Source organism: Macrobrachium nipponense, chromosome 41 (assembly GCF_015104395.2).
Source record: "Macrobrachium nipponense isolate FS-2020 chromosome 41, ASM1510439v2, whole genome shotgun sequence".
In the NCBI taxonomy this organism is placed as follows: Eukaryota; Metazoa; Arthropoda; class Malacostraca; order Decapoda; family Palaemonidae; genus Macrobrachium; species Macrobrachium nipponense.
The window spans coordinates 17,589,181-17,606,680 of NC_061102.1; the positions used below are offsets into that span (position 1 = coordinate 17,589,181).

General features: G+C 35.3%; 1 protein-coding gene across 7 annotated transcripts in view; it reads left to right on the forward strand.

The window, feature by feature from the left end:
• LOC135212547 (high affinity cGMP-specific 3',5'-cyclic phosphodiesterase 9A-like) overlaps positions 1-17,500 on the forward strand; it is a 640,308-nt gene that overhangs the window by 502,678 nt on the left and 120,130 nt on the right. Inside the window, exon 4 of one of the 7 annotated variants that reach the window (XM_064246083.1) lies at positions 11,844-11,892. The exons of the other annotated variants lie outside the window; for them this stretch is intronic. The gene's annotated coding sequence lies outside the window, so the exon portion shown is untranslated. The remainder of the gene's footprint in view (positions 1-11,843; positions 11,893-17,500) is intronic. 7 annotated transcript variants of the gene reach the window in all.

Consider the following 17,500-nt stretch of genomic DNA (forward strand, 5'->3'; position numbering starts at 1 on the left):
GATTAACAGTTTTATCAAATGGAGAAAAAGTATTCCAGCGAATATTATTGTGGTCAGGTCGGCAAGGTGACCTCGTCGTGATTATGGTATCGCGGGTTCGTTTCCCGCTACCGAACATCATGATTTCTTTCATATTTCCTTGAAGTTGGATCTCGAGGCTTTGTAGTGACAAGCGTATCCAAAAAAGAGCAAAGAATTTGAGAAGTTAAGAAGGCATTGTGGCTATCACATTTACATATGTATCTGTTGAAAATGACCAGTAGATTCTACATGTATGTATACATACATATATTTACATCTACATATACTTATATAATTGTATACACATAAACATAGCACATAATTCTAATCTTGTTAGGAATTATATAAACACGTCCGATGAAGGAAAAACATCCCCATACAAATGAAACTGGGTGAACGGAAGAGTGATATGATTTGGGTAGTTGGTTTGCTTGTTTGTATGGTGTTTTACGTTGCATATATATATATATATATATATATATATATATATATATATATATATATATATATATATATATGTATACACATATATACATATATTTCATGCAAAATATAAGAAGATGAAAAAAAAAAAAGGAGGCGTCCTTACAACTAACTCCGGCTATTATGCAACCGTCCCTTATTATGCCATTCCTCCTGCAGAGTGAGATAAGCGACAGTCGCCCTTTGCTTCCTCCAGTCTTTGGTAAGCTGGCTGTCACACCGGCCGTCACACGTCGTCTCAATGGGATTTCGGATTAGGAATGTGGCAAGAGCGGGAAGGTAGAATTTATGGAATTCATGAGTGTTATTTTTTTCTTTATTTTTTTTTCGATTCTTTTTTTCGCTCATATTGCAAGGCGAGTGTGCGCTTGTGTTGTGCATGCATACTCGTATGCACACTTGCGCACATACGCTGTGTAGGGCGCGCCCCCCTTGAGGGGGCACGAAGGGGGGCTGCCAGGTGGCGCGCCAATGCTGGATAAAGGAGATAATTATATCTGAAAACTATTAATTATGATGGAATTCAGAATTTCAAAATACTGAGAAAATATTTCAGATATAAATATGAAATTTAGTTGTCTAAATATATAAACTATTTCAAATTCTATATTAAGGAATTAATATTATATATATATATATATATATATATATATATATATATATATATATATACAATATTGTGAATTATTGACATATGCCGACTATGCCAGTAAATTACAGTATTTAAGTAGGGGGGGTGGCAGAGAATGTGCCATTCAATGAAGGGGAGCGAGAATTAGAAAAGGTTGGAAACCACTGGTGTGTGTAATACATATGAATTCTTCCGTCGAGCTTCCAAACCGTTTGACTCTTGACATCCAAATTCCCCATTTTGGAGATTAGTTTCCGTCGCTTAATTGAAACGTATTCAATGGGCGTTGACGGTCTTGCCGCCGGTTGACAGCTGCAGTTCGTGGGTTTCCTCTCCTCCCCAGGCCTCGGGGATCCTTCGGAAAGCGTGTCCTATCGTCCTAAAAGAAGTGATCCATTTGTGCCATGTCAGTTTGCTCGGGTGATCCTCTTTCGTTCCACTAGTAATAAAGGCTGGTACGTCTTTTTTATGGTTAATTATTAGATGTTCTTGTGTTCTTTCGTTAATAAGGCTGTATTATTATCAGATCTTAATTAGCTTATCTGCTTTATTATTAATTTATATCTTCTCATTCTTTGTACTTCTTTTCCGGGAATAATTATTCTATGCGATTTTGACATTACCCCAAAGATCAATGAACTGGTGTGAAGTAGGCGTAGGCGTGCTTTTATTCCTTATTGGAATATATTGTTTTGATTTTTTTGTACCGTAATATTTCATACATTGTATTTTAAGGGGATACAGTTTTTTTTTAAATAGCCTGATGTGTATTATTTATCTGAATGATTTTATAACGCTTCCATATCTTGCAATATATCCAGAGTCACAACGCCTCTTTAAAACCCGTCGTCATTCCCGCGCATTATCATCCATTATATCACTCACCACGCATCCCCTATTCAGTCCCGCTTCAGTTTCGAGCACGAATGTCGCATACGGGGAACCTCATTTATAACCGGAATATCTTTTTATTCGGCTCAACTCTTTTCCTTTCTTTTCTTTTTCTTCTTCTCCTCCTCCAGCGGTCTTTGCATCGAGCGCGGCAGTCAGACATTTCTGAAGACTCGAGATTACCTTTCATAAGCAGACAACCGGTTCCAGTGTGGAAGCCGAAGGCAGAATGAAATGACCCGTCATCTTGCGTCGGGAGTTCGCTTTCACTCTCGTGTCCTCCCAGCAGGCCTTGCGAGAGAGAGAGAGAGAGAGAGAGAGAGAGAGAGAGAGGCTCCGTGGGGTGGGGAGGGAGGGCTGAGGGACACAGATGAATGGAAAAGGTAGGAGAGGGAGGGAGAGGGAAATAGGGGAGAGTTTCAGTGACATTCAAATGATAAGGACATTTACAACCGAGGCATAGCGAGAGAGCGCTTTTATAAGAAGAGGGAAGCAATGCAATAGATAGGAGAGGTGAAAGAGAAATTGAGGGGGGAGTGAGAATGACAGAGAGGAATAAAGAAAGCGGAGAGACATACAAAAGAATGAATGATACAGGTCACGAGGACTTTTTATTAGAAAGGCAGAGGAGAAAAAACAAGAAACAAGTGAATGGCGATAACATAATAACGGGCTCTAACTCTAACTCATTTTCTACCTCTTCTTCGTCCCAGCAGATTCGTGTATTTTTCATGACTTGATATTTGCGTGTATATTTTATTCCTTTTTCCATGTTTTTTCTTCTGAGTTATTCGTAGAGTTATCACCGTTAGTCTTGTACTTCGGTTATTTCTACATTTAGCAGTAATCATTTTGCAAAGAACTCCTATTTTTGTGTTTTGTGTTTTCCCTTGTACTTCTCATTTTCCTTTCTCCCCTTATTTATCATATAGGGGTCTTTCCTTTCCACAAACTTTCCATTTAGTCTTTTAAAAGAAAATTTTTAAAATTTGTTTTTGGTCGATTACTTCCAATCTTTATAACGCGCATCATCCTGTCAGGGCCTCTTCCCCCAACCCCCACTTTCTCTTCTTGTTCCTCGTCCTCTTCTTTATCCTTGCGACCTCCTTTCTCCCGTATTTATCATCCTTTCTTCCTTTTGCCCCCTTCGTACGTGTTCCCCTGCTCGTTTTTCTACTGCTTCATTATTTTTTTTATTCAATTTTGCTCGATCTTTTTGTGGCATTAATTCTCTCTCTCTCTCTCTCTCTCTCTCTCTCTCTCTCTCTCTCTCTCTCTCTCTCATTATCCTACCTATCATCTCTGTCCTCTGCCTCATTAACCTAACTTATCTTCTCTGTCTTGTTTTGAAACATACTTCTCTCTCTCTCTCTCTCTCTCTCTCTCTCTCTCTCTCTCTCTCTCTCTCTCTCTCTCTTCCTACCTCTTCTCTTTTTTCAAACCTAAGTTCTCTCTCTCTCTACACCTGTTTTCTCTCTCTCTCTCTCTCTCTCTGAAATGACAGAAAAAGATAAGGAAAACAAAGAACAAGATAAAAGTATGGATGCAGAGATACTCATTGATACTACATATGAGGCTATAAAGCAGCATACCTACGAAGAAATAAATTACGATATGACAACACAAAAGAAATTGCCGAAGAGGCTCTACCCAGATCTACACAATGACGGGAAAGAGGAAAAAATATACAAAAAAGACAAAGTCTGCAACCTTTTGAAAAGAGGCAATTGCAGATTCGGAGAAAGATGTTACTACAAACATCCTAAGGTATGTCACAACTATGAAATATATGGTAAATGTGCATACCTAGATGGCTATGAGGATGATTGCAGAGATCTACATCCAAAAATATGCAAAAACCTAAAAGAAGGAAAAGGATGTAAGTTCGACAAAAAATGTAAATATATGCACCCTGTAGCCATGAAAAATAATCAAAACAATAACCAATCAAGTAATAAAATCCAAAATAAGAAAGAAACAAATAAAGAGAGGAATGAAGAATATCAGGTAAAAGAAAAAAGCAAGCCATCAACGAGATATGCAGAGGTGTCAGCAAAAAAATTTCAATGCATCAGCTCCAAGATTCTACTCAAGAGATAATAACTGTTTTTATTATGCAAGAGGATATCGCAGATATGGAGAAAATTGCAGATTCAGACACAAAATGAATAATTATGATGAAGGAAGAACAACTATTATGGAAAAGTTGGATTTTTTAATGTCAGAATTTCTGGAAATGAAAAAAAGAACAACATACCAGAACAGGAAAGAGACATGGGAAAATCCTTATTATTACCAATATTAAATGAAGGAGAAAACACGCAAACCATCATAGTGATGAATGCGCAGGGTTTAGTTACGAGTAACTCAAAAAGAAAAATAGAGTACTTAGAAGAACTAACCCAAATTGAAAAGAAAATAGATATAATGAATATAAGTGAAACCTGGTATTCCCAAGAGACTGGGAATGATGATCAAATAAAAGGGTTCCAAACTTATAGATCAGATAGAAAAAATAGGAATCAAGGGGGAACCGCAATATATGGGAAAGACAAAAAACAAGGAAAAATATATGAGAAATATAGTAACTCAGAATGTGAACTAATAGCGGTAGAATTTGAATCTGAAAAATTAATGAACATAGTAATATATAGATCTCCTAATACTAAAGAGTTTGACTTAATAATAGAAAAATTGGATGATATATGTAGAAATCACAAGGACTGGACTATTCTCCTATCTGGAGACTTCAACTTTCCTTTCGTAGACTGAAAAGAACGAATAGGAGATTGTGGATGTACTTATACATATAAAAAAGAGAGTAATAGTAGTGCAGAAGATAAGAGGCAATTCGAAAAGCTATTAGATATGCTACTAGAATACAACATTCAACAAATAAATCACCTGCCAACAAGAAAGGAAAAATACTTTAGACCTAGTATTTGTGAACGAGATGAATTATGTTAAAGAAAATAATAGTTTATAATGCGAGTATTTCAGACCATAATGTCATAGAATTAACAGTCCATTCCAAAGCAAGTGAAAACAGATAAGCAAGAAATGAAAAAGTGGGAAGGATATGGAAAATACAACTTCTACAGTAAAAATATAAAATGGTCAGAAATAAATGAAGAATTAAACAAAGATTGGGATAACTTTTTCGTAAAGTGATGACATAAAGGTAAATACGGAGATATTATATAAAATATTAGAGAAAATAGTGGATAAATATATACCGAAGAAGAAAAGTAAACATCAGTCATGCATACCAAGAGACAGAAGGATCTTGTTCCAGAAAATCAGAAAGTGGAAAAAAGGTCTTGCAAAAGAAAAAAATGCATGGAAAGTTATAGAACTAAAAGTAAGATAGAAAATGCAGAACAAAAAGATTATACAATCAAAAGAAAATGAAAACGGGACTTGGAAGAAAAAACCCTATTAAATATCAAGCAAAATCCCAAACTATTATACTCATATGCGAAGAAGATGAATAAAAGAAGAATAGAAATAGGCCCTCTAAGAATTGAAGGGAGATTAACGAATGAAAAAAGGAAATTTGCAACATATTGGCAGAATGATATAAGAGAGAATTCACCCCTAGAATAGATAATGATATAGAAGTAAGGGATGAAAATAGTGAATATTTAGCTGACATAGATATTAATGAAGCTGATATTGTGCAGGCTATTAATGAAATTAAAAATGGAGCTGCTGCAGGGCCGGATGGAGTGCCTGCTATTTGTTAAAGAAAGTAGTTCATTCTATCGCAAAGCCACTTGCAATATTATTAAGACAAAGTGTAGATACAGGCAAGATTTATGATGAGCACAAATTAGCATATATTACCCCTACTTTCAAAAGTGGATCAAGACTAGAGGCAAGTAATTATAGGCCTGTGAGTCTAACATCACATATTATGAAAGTGTATGAAAGGGTAATGAAGAAAAATATTATGAAACATTTAATAAAAAATAATTTGTTTAATAAAGGACAACATGGTTTTGTACCCGGAAAAAGTACACAAACCCAACTGTTAGTCCACCGTGAGAACATATTCAAAAATATGAAAAGCGGAAATGAAACAGATGTGGTTTATTTAGACTTTGCAAAAGCTTTTGACAAAGTAGACCATAATATATTAGCGAAGAAAATTAGAAAACACAATATCGTGGATAAAGTAGGAAGATGGTTAAAAGAATTTTTACACAACAGAAAACATAGTTATTGCAAACGACGAGAAATCGGATGAAGCCAAGGTAATATCCGGTGTGCCGCAAGGTACGGTGTTAGCTGCAATACTGTTTGTTATTATGATTGAAGACATAGACAGTAATGTTAAGGATTCGGTAGTGAGTAGTTTCGCAGATGACAAGAATAAGTAGAGAAATTACTTGTGATGAAGATAGGAACGCTCTACAAAGAGACCTTAACAAAGTATATGATTGGGCAGAGGTAAATAGGATGGTATTTAACTCTGATAAATTTGAATCAATAAATTATGGAGACAGAGAAAGAAAGCTATATGCATATAGGGGACCTAATAATGAGACAATCACAAATAAGGAAGCAGTTAAAGACCTTGGTGAGATGATGAATAGGAACATGTTATGCAATGATCAAATAGCAATTCTGTTGGCAAAATGTAAAGCAAAAATGGGAATGTTGTTACGGCACTTCAAAACAAGAAAAGCTGAACACATGATTATGCTTTATAAAACATATGTTCGTAGTCCACTTGAATATTGCAATATGATATGGTACCCACACTATCAAAAGGATATTGCACAAATAGAGAGTGTACAAAGGTCCTTTACAGCTAGAATAGAAGAAGTTAAAGACCTTGACTACTGGGAAAGACTACAATCCTTAAAATTATATAGTCTAGAAAGGAGAAGAGAACGCTACATGATAATTCAGGCATGGAAACAGATAGAAGGAATAGCAGAAAATATCATGGAACTAAAAATATCAGAAAGAGCAAGCAGAGGTAGATTAATAGTGCCCAAAACTATACCAGGAAAAATAAGGAAAGCACACAGGACATTAATCCACTACGCACCAGCATCGATAATGCAGCGTCTATTCAATGCGTTGCCAGCTCATCTGAGGAATATATCAGGAGTGAGCGTAGATGTGTTTAAGAATAAGCTCGACAAATATCTAAACTGCATCCCAGACCATCCAAGATTGGAAGATGCAAAATATACCGGAAGATGTACTAGCAACTCTCTGGTAGACATTAGAGGTGCCTCAGGCTGAGGGACCTGGGGCAACCCGAACAAGATGTAAGGTCTGTAAGGTAAGGTCTCTCTCTCTCTCAGTCCTATTTCCTCCTCCCTCCCAATATTCGGCCGCAAAGGAGGAGAGGCTTAACCTCTCAGCCTCTCCTCCCTGCCGACATCAGCTGATGGGCAAAAGGGATGATTTTAAGTCCCGGGTGATCATCCCTTCTTTAGGTAAACACTGGGGATTAGCATTTCTAGTCAGCTGTTCCTTTCTTGAATGGGTAATTCTCTCTCTCTTTTTTTTTTATTTTTTTTATTTTTAGTTCATTTCATAGCTTTCTATTTTTGAGTTTGGCATATTTTTAAACATTTAAACCACTGAGTCTGACATATTTTTATCATTTGTATTTTTGAGATTTACATATTTTTATCATTTGTAATTTCGAGTATGACATATTTTTATCATTTGTATTTTTGGGTTTTACAAATTTTTATAATTTGTATTTTTCTCTTTTTTTACTTATGTTCAACATTTTTATTTTTGAGTTTGACGTATTTTTAACATTTCTATTTTTGAGTTTGCCATATTTTTATAATTTGTAGTTTTTGAGTTGGACATATTTTTAACATTTCTGTTTTTTATTTCGACGTATTTTCAACATTTAAACATTTGAGTTTGACAGTTTTATAATTTTTTTAGTTTGACATATTTTTAACATTTAGATTTTTTAGTTTGAGATTCGCAGTTTTATAATTTTTTTAGTTTGATATATTTTTAACATTTAGATTTTTAGTTTGACATATTTTTATCATTTGTATATTTGAGTTTTACATATTTTTAACATTTTGTCACGAGTTCTTTGCTATTTATAGTAACATCCCCATTAGAAAAAGGACCGTATCCCTCACGCATAGGTAATGTTTTTAATTTGTTAGGAATTTAAGTTTTGTGTACAGAAAGCTTAATATTCTTGAACAGGCAAGATTGTATTTTTTCCATATGACATTTGTTTTGTATTTTGGGGAAGATCAGTATCTTTACTATGACTATTTTAAACTTCCACTATGGCGGAGCCTTTATCTTTGTAAAGCCCATAATTTATTTCTATTTGTTGTTGAAAGTGATATGTGAGGAGGAAAGTACTTTCCATAATTTTAGTGTGCACTTCGGTGTTCTTCATTTTCCAGTGAGAATCATTAATTCGTTGGAAGTGGTATTTATATTGGATGGTTTCATCCATTACTATATAGTAGGTTCACTAAACCGTGCATTTGACGTCTTGGCCAGTCCCTTACGACGCTTCTGATTGGCTGTTGATAAGCCAATCACAGGGCTGGAAATCTCAGTCTCTCTCGAGAGAGTCCACATAGGCAGGGTGTATGTTCCACCTCTCCTGAAAGACGTATCCCTCAGGAGAGGTGGAACATACTTCCTGCCTATGTGAACACTCTCGAGAGACTGAGGGTTTCCAGCCCTATGATTGGCTTATCAACAGCCATTCAGGAGCGTCGTAAGGGAATGGCCTTGACGTCAAATGCACGGCTGGTGTGAATCTACTATAGATAGTAAACGGGCATAAAACTTATTTTCATCCTTCCGTTTTCAAATGATGGACATTTGAAATCTTGCTACAAATAACAAGCCTTTTTATTTCCTTCCTTCCACTCGCAAATGATTTTCTTCTTATCGGAGTTCTTTCTGATGATAACAAGCTTTTGAATGTGAATCCCCATTCGTTTATCCACTCTGTAACATTCATCAAGATGAAAAACCAAAGTTTAGAGGCAGTGAGCCCCTAACCTCTCGGTTTCCTGATATTTTCGGGTCCGGTGTCCCCTGAAACGCTTCTGGAAACCCGAGCCGGGTTCAAAGCTCGTCGGGGGAAGAGGAGACATTCTTCATTTCACTTCCCATTCGGATTTTCGAAAGAGATTTCTCTGGAAATTGGATCGACAAATGTCGGGGAGTCGCGGAGTTAGGCCTTTATTGCATGGGCCTTGTATTCCCATAGATGTGTGGCGATTGGCGTTTTCTCTCGGGAATAAACTTCGGCAGAAATCGCTTTCTTTTTCCCCTCATGGAATGCAAATTATCTGTTTGAATTTATTTGTTTATAAAAAAAAAAGGTAAACACATTTTTGTGTAGCTGAGATTATTCAGTTTTTTTTCCGTAGCTGAGATCCTCCAGTTAAACTTGTACTCCAGTACTTTTTTTTCTGTCATGGTGGGTCATGTGTTTAGGCCATTTAGTAACATAGTTTTGATTTGGACATTAAACTTTCGTAACTTGATATTTGTATCTACAACATGTCATATATATTATTATATATATATATATATATATATATATATATATATATATATATATATATATATATCATTTATATATATATTTTATACACGTATATATATACACACTCATGTATATATCTATATATATTATATATAATATATATATATATATATATGAATAACTTGATCACGAAATATATAAGATGATGCTATGTATAAATAAAGGTGATGCCTCAAATAAAGGGTCGTGTAGACCGAAAGATCTTGGAAATTCTCGTCTTTTCATTTTCCTCCGTGGCATCACCTTTTATATATATATATATATATATATATATATATATATATATATATATATATATATATATATATATATTATTATATATATATATATGTGTGCGTGTGTCACAGCCAAAAAGGTATCCACTCTGAAAGGTACATTCCGGAAGCTGCGGAGGTAATACAGAGAGAGAGAGAGAGACAATCATCGCTTATAGCAGCGCGGGAATGAGAGACAGATCTTCATTCCAGCCGCTTTCCCACTCGCAGGACGGGAATGGACGGGAATGATGAGGCGGGAAACGATGATGGGCAAGTCCAGTCATCATCATCTCTCCCTTTGGGTACGATTCCTATCAACATGGCGCGGTCCGGCCGTCTTTCAGCGGGAACATGCATAGGCCATTTGCTCCTCCTCTTCTTATCTCGTCTCCATTGTTGTTGCATCGTTCGGGGAAGGGAGAGAGGGGAAGGGGTGGAAGAGATGGAAGGGGAAGGGGGAGAGGTTTGCTCTTGTTATTGTGGCAAACGCAACGGCATCACAGATGGGTTTGTTTTCCGGGTCTTTACTTGGTGGTATAGCGGTTTAAAAGTTGTTTTTACATATTCCGTTCTGTTAGATATCCCCGCGACTTCCTCTTAATCAATAGATATGTAAATTCTTTGAAATATTTCAGAAGTTTTTTGTTCAGAATCTTTCAGAATTTAGACATTTTTCTTAATAGATATTTAAAGTCTTTTAAATATTTCAGGACTTTTTTAGAGATTCTTTCAGAATTTAGATATTTTTTCTGGATTACACAAGTTTACTGGTATAATCAGCGCGAGAACTGAAATTATGCAATACTCCTTACGGAAAAGAAGCAAGCTAGATATATATATATACCAGGGAAGGTCTATATTCTCATTACCCTATTGACGATAAAAGAAAACAGTATTAGTAATATTCTGTAAACAAGAAGTTTCTCGATCCAGACGACGTGTATGCTGAGTTTTTAACTACATTATGTACTTACATTTATGAATTTTATTTATTTAGATAAGCATACATCCCTCCTGTAAATCTAAGAAAACTGTTCACTCCATAGACCATACTGTCTTGAGAGAGAGCATGCATATGCTCATGATTGCTTAATTAGCTAAGGAGAAGTTTCCTCATCATCCATTGAGATGATCAAGGCGTGATCCAACCTCTCTCTCTCTCTCTTCACCAACGGAAATTGAAGTAAATACGATATATTTTATTAGAAATAACCTCTTATAAACCTCCAGCTTACGCGTGCAAGATTTTCCTCGCACGCATAAGTTGTAAACAGGACATTCCTAACTTTTAACGTAAATTTAAACGTGCTAAAATCTACAGTCAAATAGAGACTTATTTCACCAACGAAAATTAAAATAAATACGATATATTTTATCAGAAATAACCTCTTATAAACCTTTTATTAAACTATTTTCTTGTTTTCGCGTACTCGGGGAATAAGCCTACCAACTACTACTACTATGTTGTTGTTGTTGTTGTTGGGGTGGTAGGAAAGGTCTATGGGAGATCCTAAAAAGGTCTGAAAAAGGTGTTTCGTATTTAGTTAAAGGTACACGAATTTTAGGATGGGGTATTTATGATTTATTAATAGATTGCGAATTAAAATAAATTAAAATAATGTACATGTTAAACAGTACAGGAAACTTATTTCAAAAAAATGTATTGTATTTATTTTAATTTTCATCAGTGAAACAAGGCCCTATCTGACCGTAGATTTTAGCACGTTTTAATTTACGTTGAAAGTTAGGAATATAATGTTTATAACTTACGCCTTAGGGGAAAATCTTGCACGCATCCCGGGTAAGCTGGAGGTCGGATCACGCCTTGTTCGAAGTACCCTTCAGATAATCTCAATCCAATCGTAGATACGAATCATATCTGTCTTCAGAAATATGTGATACTTAAGGATGCTGTTGATAGGTTTGTCAGATGTAATTTCAATTATAGCAATTTTTTCTAATTGCGTTCCTTTCTTTTCAGGTGAGTGAGAGCTATAGCCACTGACATACGAACCTGTTCACATACAAAGGTAAGAGGTAAAGATTTCATGCGTTGCACATCTTACCAACGAGGTGTTCATGTGTTTACATATGCCATTGTTCTAAAATGTCGACTTGTTTACTTGCAGTGTTATTCCTCATGTATATGCATTTTTTAAAAACTATTTATTTATTGCGAATAGTTTATTTCCTGTGGTTTTCATATTTTTTCCTTTATCAATTTACTTGTTAAATATCATTTTTATTGATATATTTTCAACTAAATAATTGTAAATTTGCAAGATTACATTCTATAGCTTGTGGGGATTTAACTGCTTAGCATACACGTATGTATATAATTATGTATATGTGTATATGCTAAGTAGTTATATTCGTACAAGTTATGAAATGTTATCACATTTCATAACTTGTGCCGATATAACTGCGTAAAATACATATACACACACATATATATGAGTGTGTGCGCGTGCGTGTGTATGATAATTTTCAGATATACTTTCTCTCTCTCTGTCTCTCTCTCTCTCTGCTGCGCATTGTGTTAAGCGAGCTCACAGGACGTGTCTGTGTGGAAAAAGTTCCAGGTTCCCAGAGAAATAGAACTGAAATTCAATAATGAACTTTGGCGAGTTTCTACTTTTAAGTCGTCTTTTACTCCTGGCCAATTGATCTCCGTCGAGGCTCAAGACTTTTATTAAACGGTAACGTGAGACTCTTATTTTTCGTCTTGTCGCAAAATTCTCTTCCCTTTAAAAATGCTCTCTCTCTCTCTCTCTCTCTCTCTCTCTCTCTCTCTCTCTCTCTCTCTCTCTCATTTTTCGGTGAGGACTTTGTAGGTTTACGTTTGTCTTTCCTTCCTTAAAGGGGTGATATGTTCGATGTTGGTGTAGGTGTGTGTGTGTGTGTGTTTTTTTTTTTTTTTTTTTTTTTTTTTTTTTTTTTTTTTTTTTTTTTTTTTTTTTTTCGTCTCCAGGTGTAGCGGGAAGTATGTTCCTGTTATTGCTCTACGCCGGGATCGATCTCGTGACCGAAGGTAGTAACCTCTGGTCCACAGTGACTAACTATTTATATATATATATATATATATATATATATATATATATATATATATATATATATATATATATTATATATATTATATATATATATATATATATATATATATATATATATATACAGACACACACACACACAACACACATATATATATATATATATATATATATGTGTGTGTGTGTGTGTGTGTGTGTGTGTGTACATTGTCACAATATTAAAGTCACTCTTAGCCTGATCTTTATAACTGCACCATTTTGGCTGCTGTCTTTGGAATCTTTTCATTTACTGCCTGAGATGTTATTCTTCGCGGTGATATAAGAGGACGTTTTACGCGGGGATAATGTAATACTGGATTACGAAATAAGAAGGATAAGTTTTCGACGTTCCAGGAAGCTCATGACAAAATGGCTTCCAGTCTTTCTGGAAGATTCCATCTTGAGTCTTTTAAATAGTTATTTTTTGCTCTACTTTAATCTGGATTTTTAGTGTGCTATTACGTCCTTGAATAGCGGGATCTCAAGAAAGTGCTCTTTAGTTATTATGCAATGTAGAATTTTAATATCTTACTCAGTGGCGAATTTTTCGAGAACCAGTGTGATGTTCACTTGTAATTACCGAATCGATGATGCAACATCCTATGCAGAAAAATCATTACAGACGCTTCTTACGCGCCGGTAATACCAGTCTTAGCAATTCTCAGATTTTTACTAGTTATTATTATATATAATATATAAGTTAGTTATTATCATAATATATTCTGTCGTTGTTGTTCAGCTGATTGTAGCAATGCGGGCATACCACAGTAAGCTTATGGCGGTACGCGTATCATTCCTGTCAATTTTATCTCCCACATGCAGCCACATACCGCACCGATCTCCTTTGCAATAAGTACACCCACATGACAGTCTAGTTGCACATGTCTACACGAGCCCTCATTGCCAAGTGCTACAATTATGTATACAGCGAGTCGTCACTAGTATTATTTTGTTTGTTGTTGCTGATATGCCGTTGTTTCTTGTAGTTTTCGCTTACTCGGAGAGTAAGGCTACAAACTACTTTGTTGTTCTTGTTGTTGTTGTTCTTGCTGTTGTTCTTGTAGGGGGTAGGAAAGCCCTATGGAAAGCCTAAAAGGGTCTGAAAAAGGTGTTTCGCGTAGAGTTAAAGATACAGGAATTTTAGGTAGCATATTTATGATTTACTTATTAGAATGAAAATGTAAAAAAAGAATATAAATAATGTGCATGTTAAACAGTACAGAACAATTATTTCTAATCAAATATAGCGTATTAATTTAAATTTTCGTTGGTGAAACAACGCTCTATTTGACTGTGGGTTTTAGCACGCGTCCCAAGTAAGTTGGAGGTTGGATCACGCCTTTTTAAATCTTGGTCACGCATGAACAATAGACGCTGTAATTGGTCATTCATTGAATTATATTCACATCAAAAGTGGTGATTCGAAACTGCTTGATAACCGTTGGAACTATTACTCAATTATTATTTTATCCAGGTACATTTCGGCTAGAAAACTGTATATTTGAATATTGCTATAATTATAACTATTTAATATCAACACTGCTGCTGTTATTTTGGCTATTTATGTAGATGTTAATTATTCGTATTTTCTGCTAGTAGTCTGGACAAAGCAAATGGCCAGTAACGTTTTTCACATGATTCATACATTCAGGCTACCTTTAACGAAAAGTATCTTTTATTTCCATGATATCTAAAGTTACATTAAAGCTCATGAATTTTTGACAGGGCCAAATAACTCAAAAAATAATTTCCACTTTTGTACTCCCCAAAACCCTGCACACTGTCAACGTAACCAATTCTGTATACTGGAATTGAAAATTTGATAGACACATGAGTATGTTTAGTTCTTTGTTAATCAGATTTATGTATCTACAGATAAATTGTTCCGTAAAATGTATGGGATACTGGTGTATTAATTTCAGCTTAATGTGAATAAAATAGGAAGGATACAGGTAAATTAGTTGTCTCATATCATATAAAGTATATAACGTTTTTTTTTTTCTTGTTTAAGTTATTTCAAACGTTTATGGGTATACCCATCCATACATTTTCTTGCGATGCAGTTTGTTTTCAAAATGTATAAATTATAGAAACTGGCTTTACAAAACATTGATACAATAACATTAACTGTGAGCTTTTCGTTCCAGAAAAAATAACTTGGTAAGTAAGGAAGTTGTAGGATTCTGGACATAGGATTAGGGTAGGGATGGTGGAAGGGGATCTTGCATAGGATGTAGAAGAACTGAATAAATTGGTAACAGAACATGACCTCTCTCCCCCCCCCCCCCCAATCCCCGCCCCAACCACCGTGCTGTTGGGAAAATGAAGATACGAACCTAAATGAATATATTTATGTATGAGTAGTGAAAAAGGAATTGTCAACATTAAGATAAGCAAATTGAAAGTTATGGGAGAATAACCCCACATTACCGTTAGGGATCACTCTGTACGTAAACAGAAAGTCATTTAAAACTGTGCATGTTGAGGGAAAGGTAATCGACGTGGATCTTTTGTGTATTTAAATTCATTTGTTTACATTTTCATATTTCAAGTGTTCACCTGTATATATATATATATATATATATATATATATATATATATATATATATATATATATATATATATATAATATATATATATATATATATATTTACCCGGAATTTTCTATACTTCTTTTGAGTCTCGTGCCCTTATAAAGTTTCTATGATAATATTTAAGACTCCCCGTCGTCGGGTATTCCCATCCTACTTGTACATATGTTCTCTGTCAGCTTAATTGGCAGCAGGGCTTTCGTCACCTGAGAAAAGAAATCTCATTAACGCCGATTGTTAATTTCGTCACTTCATGCAGAAGCAAGTCCGTTTTTGGATGATTTTGTCCCTTTGGTTTCTGAAAAGCTTTAAAATTCCAACTGGTACTTTAGTAGAGTCAAATTCTTAATGAGTAATGAGTTTGTTCCTGTTAGACATTCCCCCTTTCACTTTGATGAACGTTAGGACCAAAATACCAGTGACAATTTCTGTCGGGAAAGAGAAGCAGAAAAAAATAGAATAATAAAAGAAACAGAGAGAGAGAGAGAGAGAGAGAGAGAGAGAGAGAGAGAGAGAGATGCAAAACTGACCTACAGTTCCTTGATTGGCTCTTGTATTTTGTAAGTGGGTTGCTTAGCACTGATTGGTTGACACAGTAGATCGCTGGCGGTGATTGGCTGTTGCTCGAATACAGTATTCAAGTCGCTCTGAGCACTTTCTAGCGAGGCATTCTCTCTCCGCGACTTTTCCGTGTTCGCTGTATTCTAAAAGCGTCTGGCGAATTGTGAATCGGTCGGAGTCTTTTACGAAAGCTAATGAAGATCTCTCGTTGCTAATGACAGAATTTTGACAAAGCATATCCCCTTCTGTGCAGAGAGTTAAGTGATTTAATCCTTTCTCTCTTTCTCTTTTTCTCTCCGTTTTTTTCTTTTTCTTCTCCCTTGACTCTCAGTAAAACTCAATTATTCAACCATCTCATCATCCACTCTCTGTCTGCCTTGTGACTACAAAAAAAAAAAACTATTCTCTCTCTCTCTCTCTCTCTCTCTCTCTCTCTCTCTCTCTCTCTCTCTCTCTCTCTCTCTCTCTCAGCATCTGATGGAACCTTGGAACGTCTACCCGTTGTTAGGATCTGAAAAGAGGAGAGTGATATAGAAATTGGTTCTGAATGGTTTCAAAGTAAAGGGAGACAGGGCTGGATTATTGAATTCCTGAGTGAATTTGCGGAAAAACAACAGAGTTATTCGAGGACTGGCGTGCGGGAATATATAACGTAGTCACAGTGAAACCAGATTTTTCTTTCAGCTTTGTTGTTTTTCGTTAGAATGTGGAGAAACAAATGATCAACAAAAAGCGCTCCAAGCGGAACAACATAAACGTGTTTCTGCAATTGTCTTCGATTTCTTCGTCATTTATCTGCTACCGTTACAAAAAACAAATAGAGGATGATTGAAGAAACAACATAAACCTTGTTCTGCCGTTGTCTTCGATTTCTTCGTCATTTATTTGCTACCGGTGCGAGAGCAAATGGAAGATTATTATTGAAGGTCGGATTCTGGAGAAAAATCAGTAAGTGGTAAGTGTAGACTTGCTCTATTTGTCGAGGTCTGGTATTTCCCAACCCTTTCGCCGATTCGAACAGACGGCCATTTTTTAGCCTGGGTTAATTGCTTCCATTGGAATTAGAATCGATGTTTTTACCTCTATTTTTTCCATTCCAACCACCGGGGAAAATAAATGAATCTACTCTTCCTTTAAGTATTCAGATTAAAAACATACGTTATGTATGTGCTGACACATACATATACATATAGTATATATACACATATATATGTGTGTGTAGGTATGAATGTATATATACATACGTGTATATGTATATATATATATATATATATATATATATATATATATATATATGTATATATATATATATATTATCTGTGTTTGTTTATTTGTTTATTACTTGGATTTTTAAGTCACTAAGACCTAATACCTTCTTGATTTCCTCACGCTTTTTG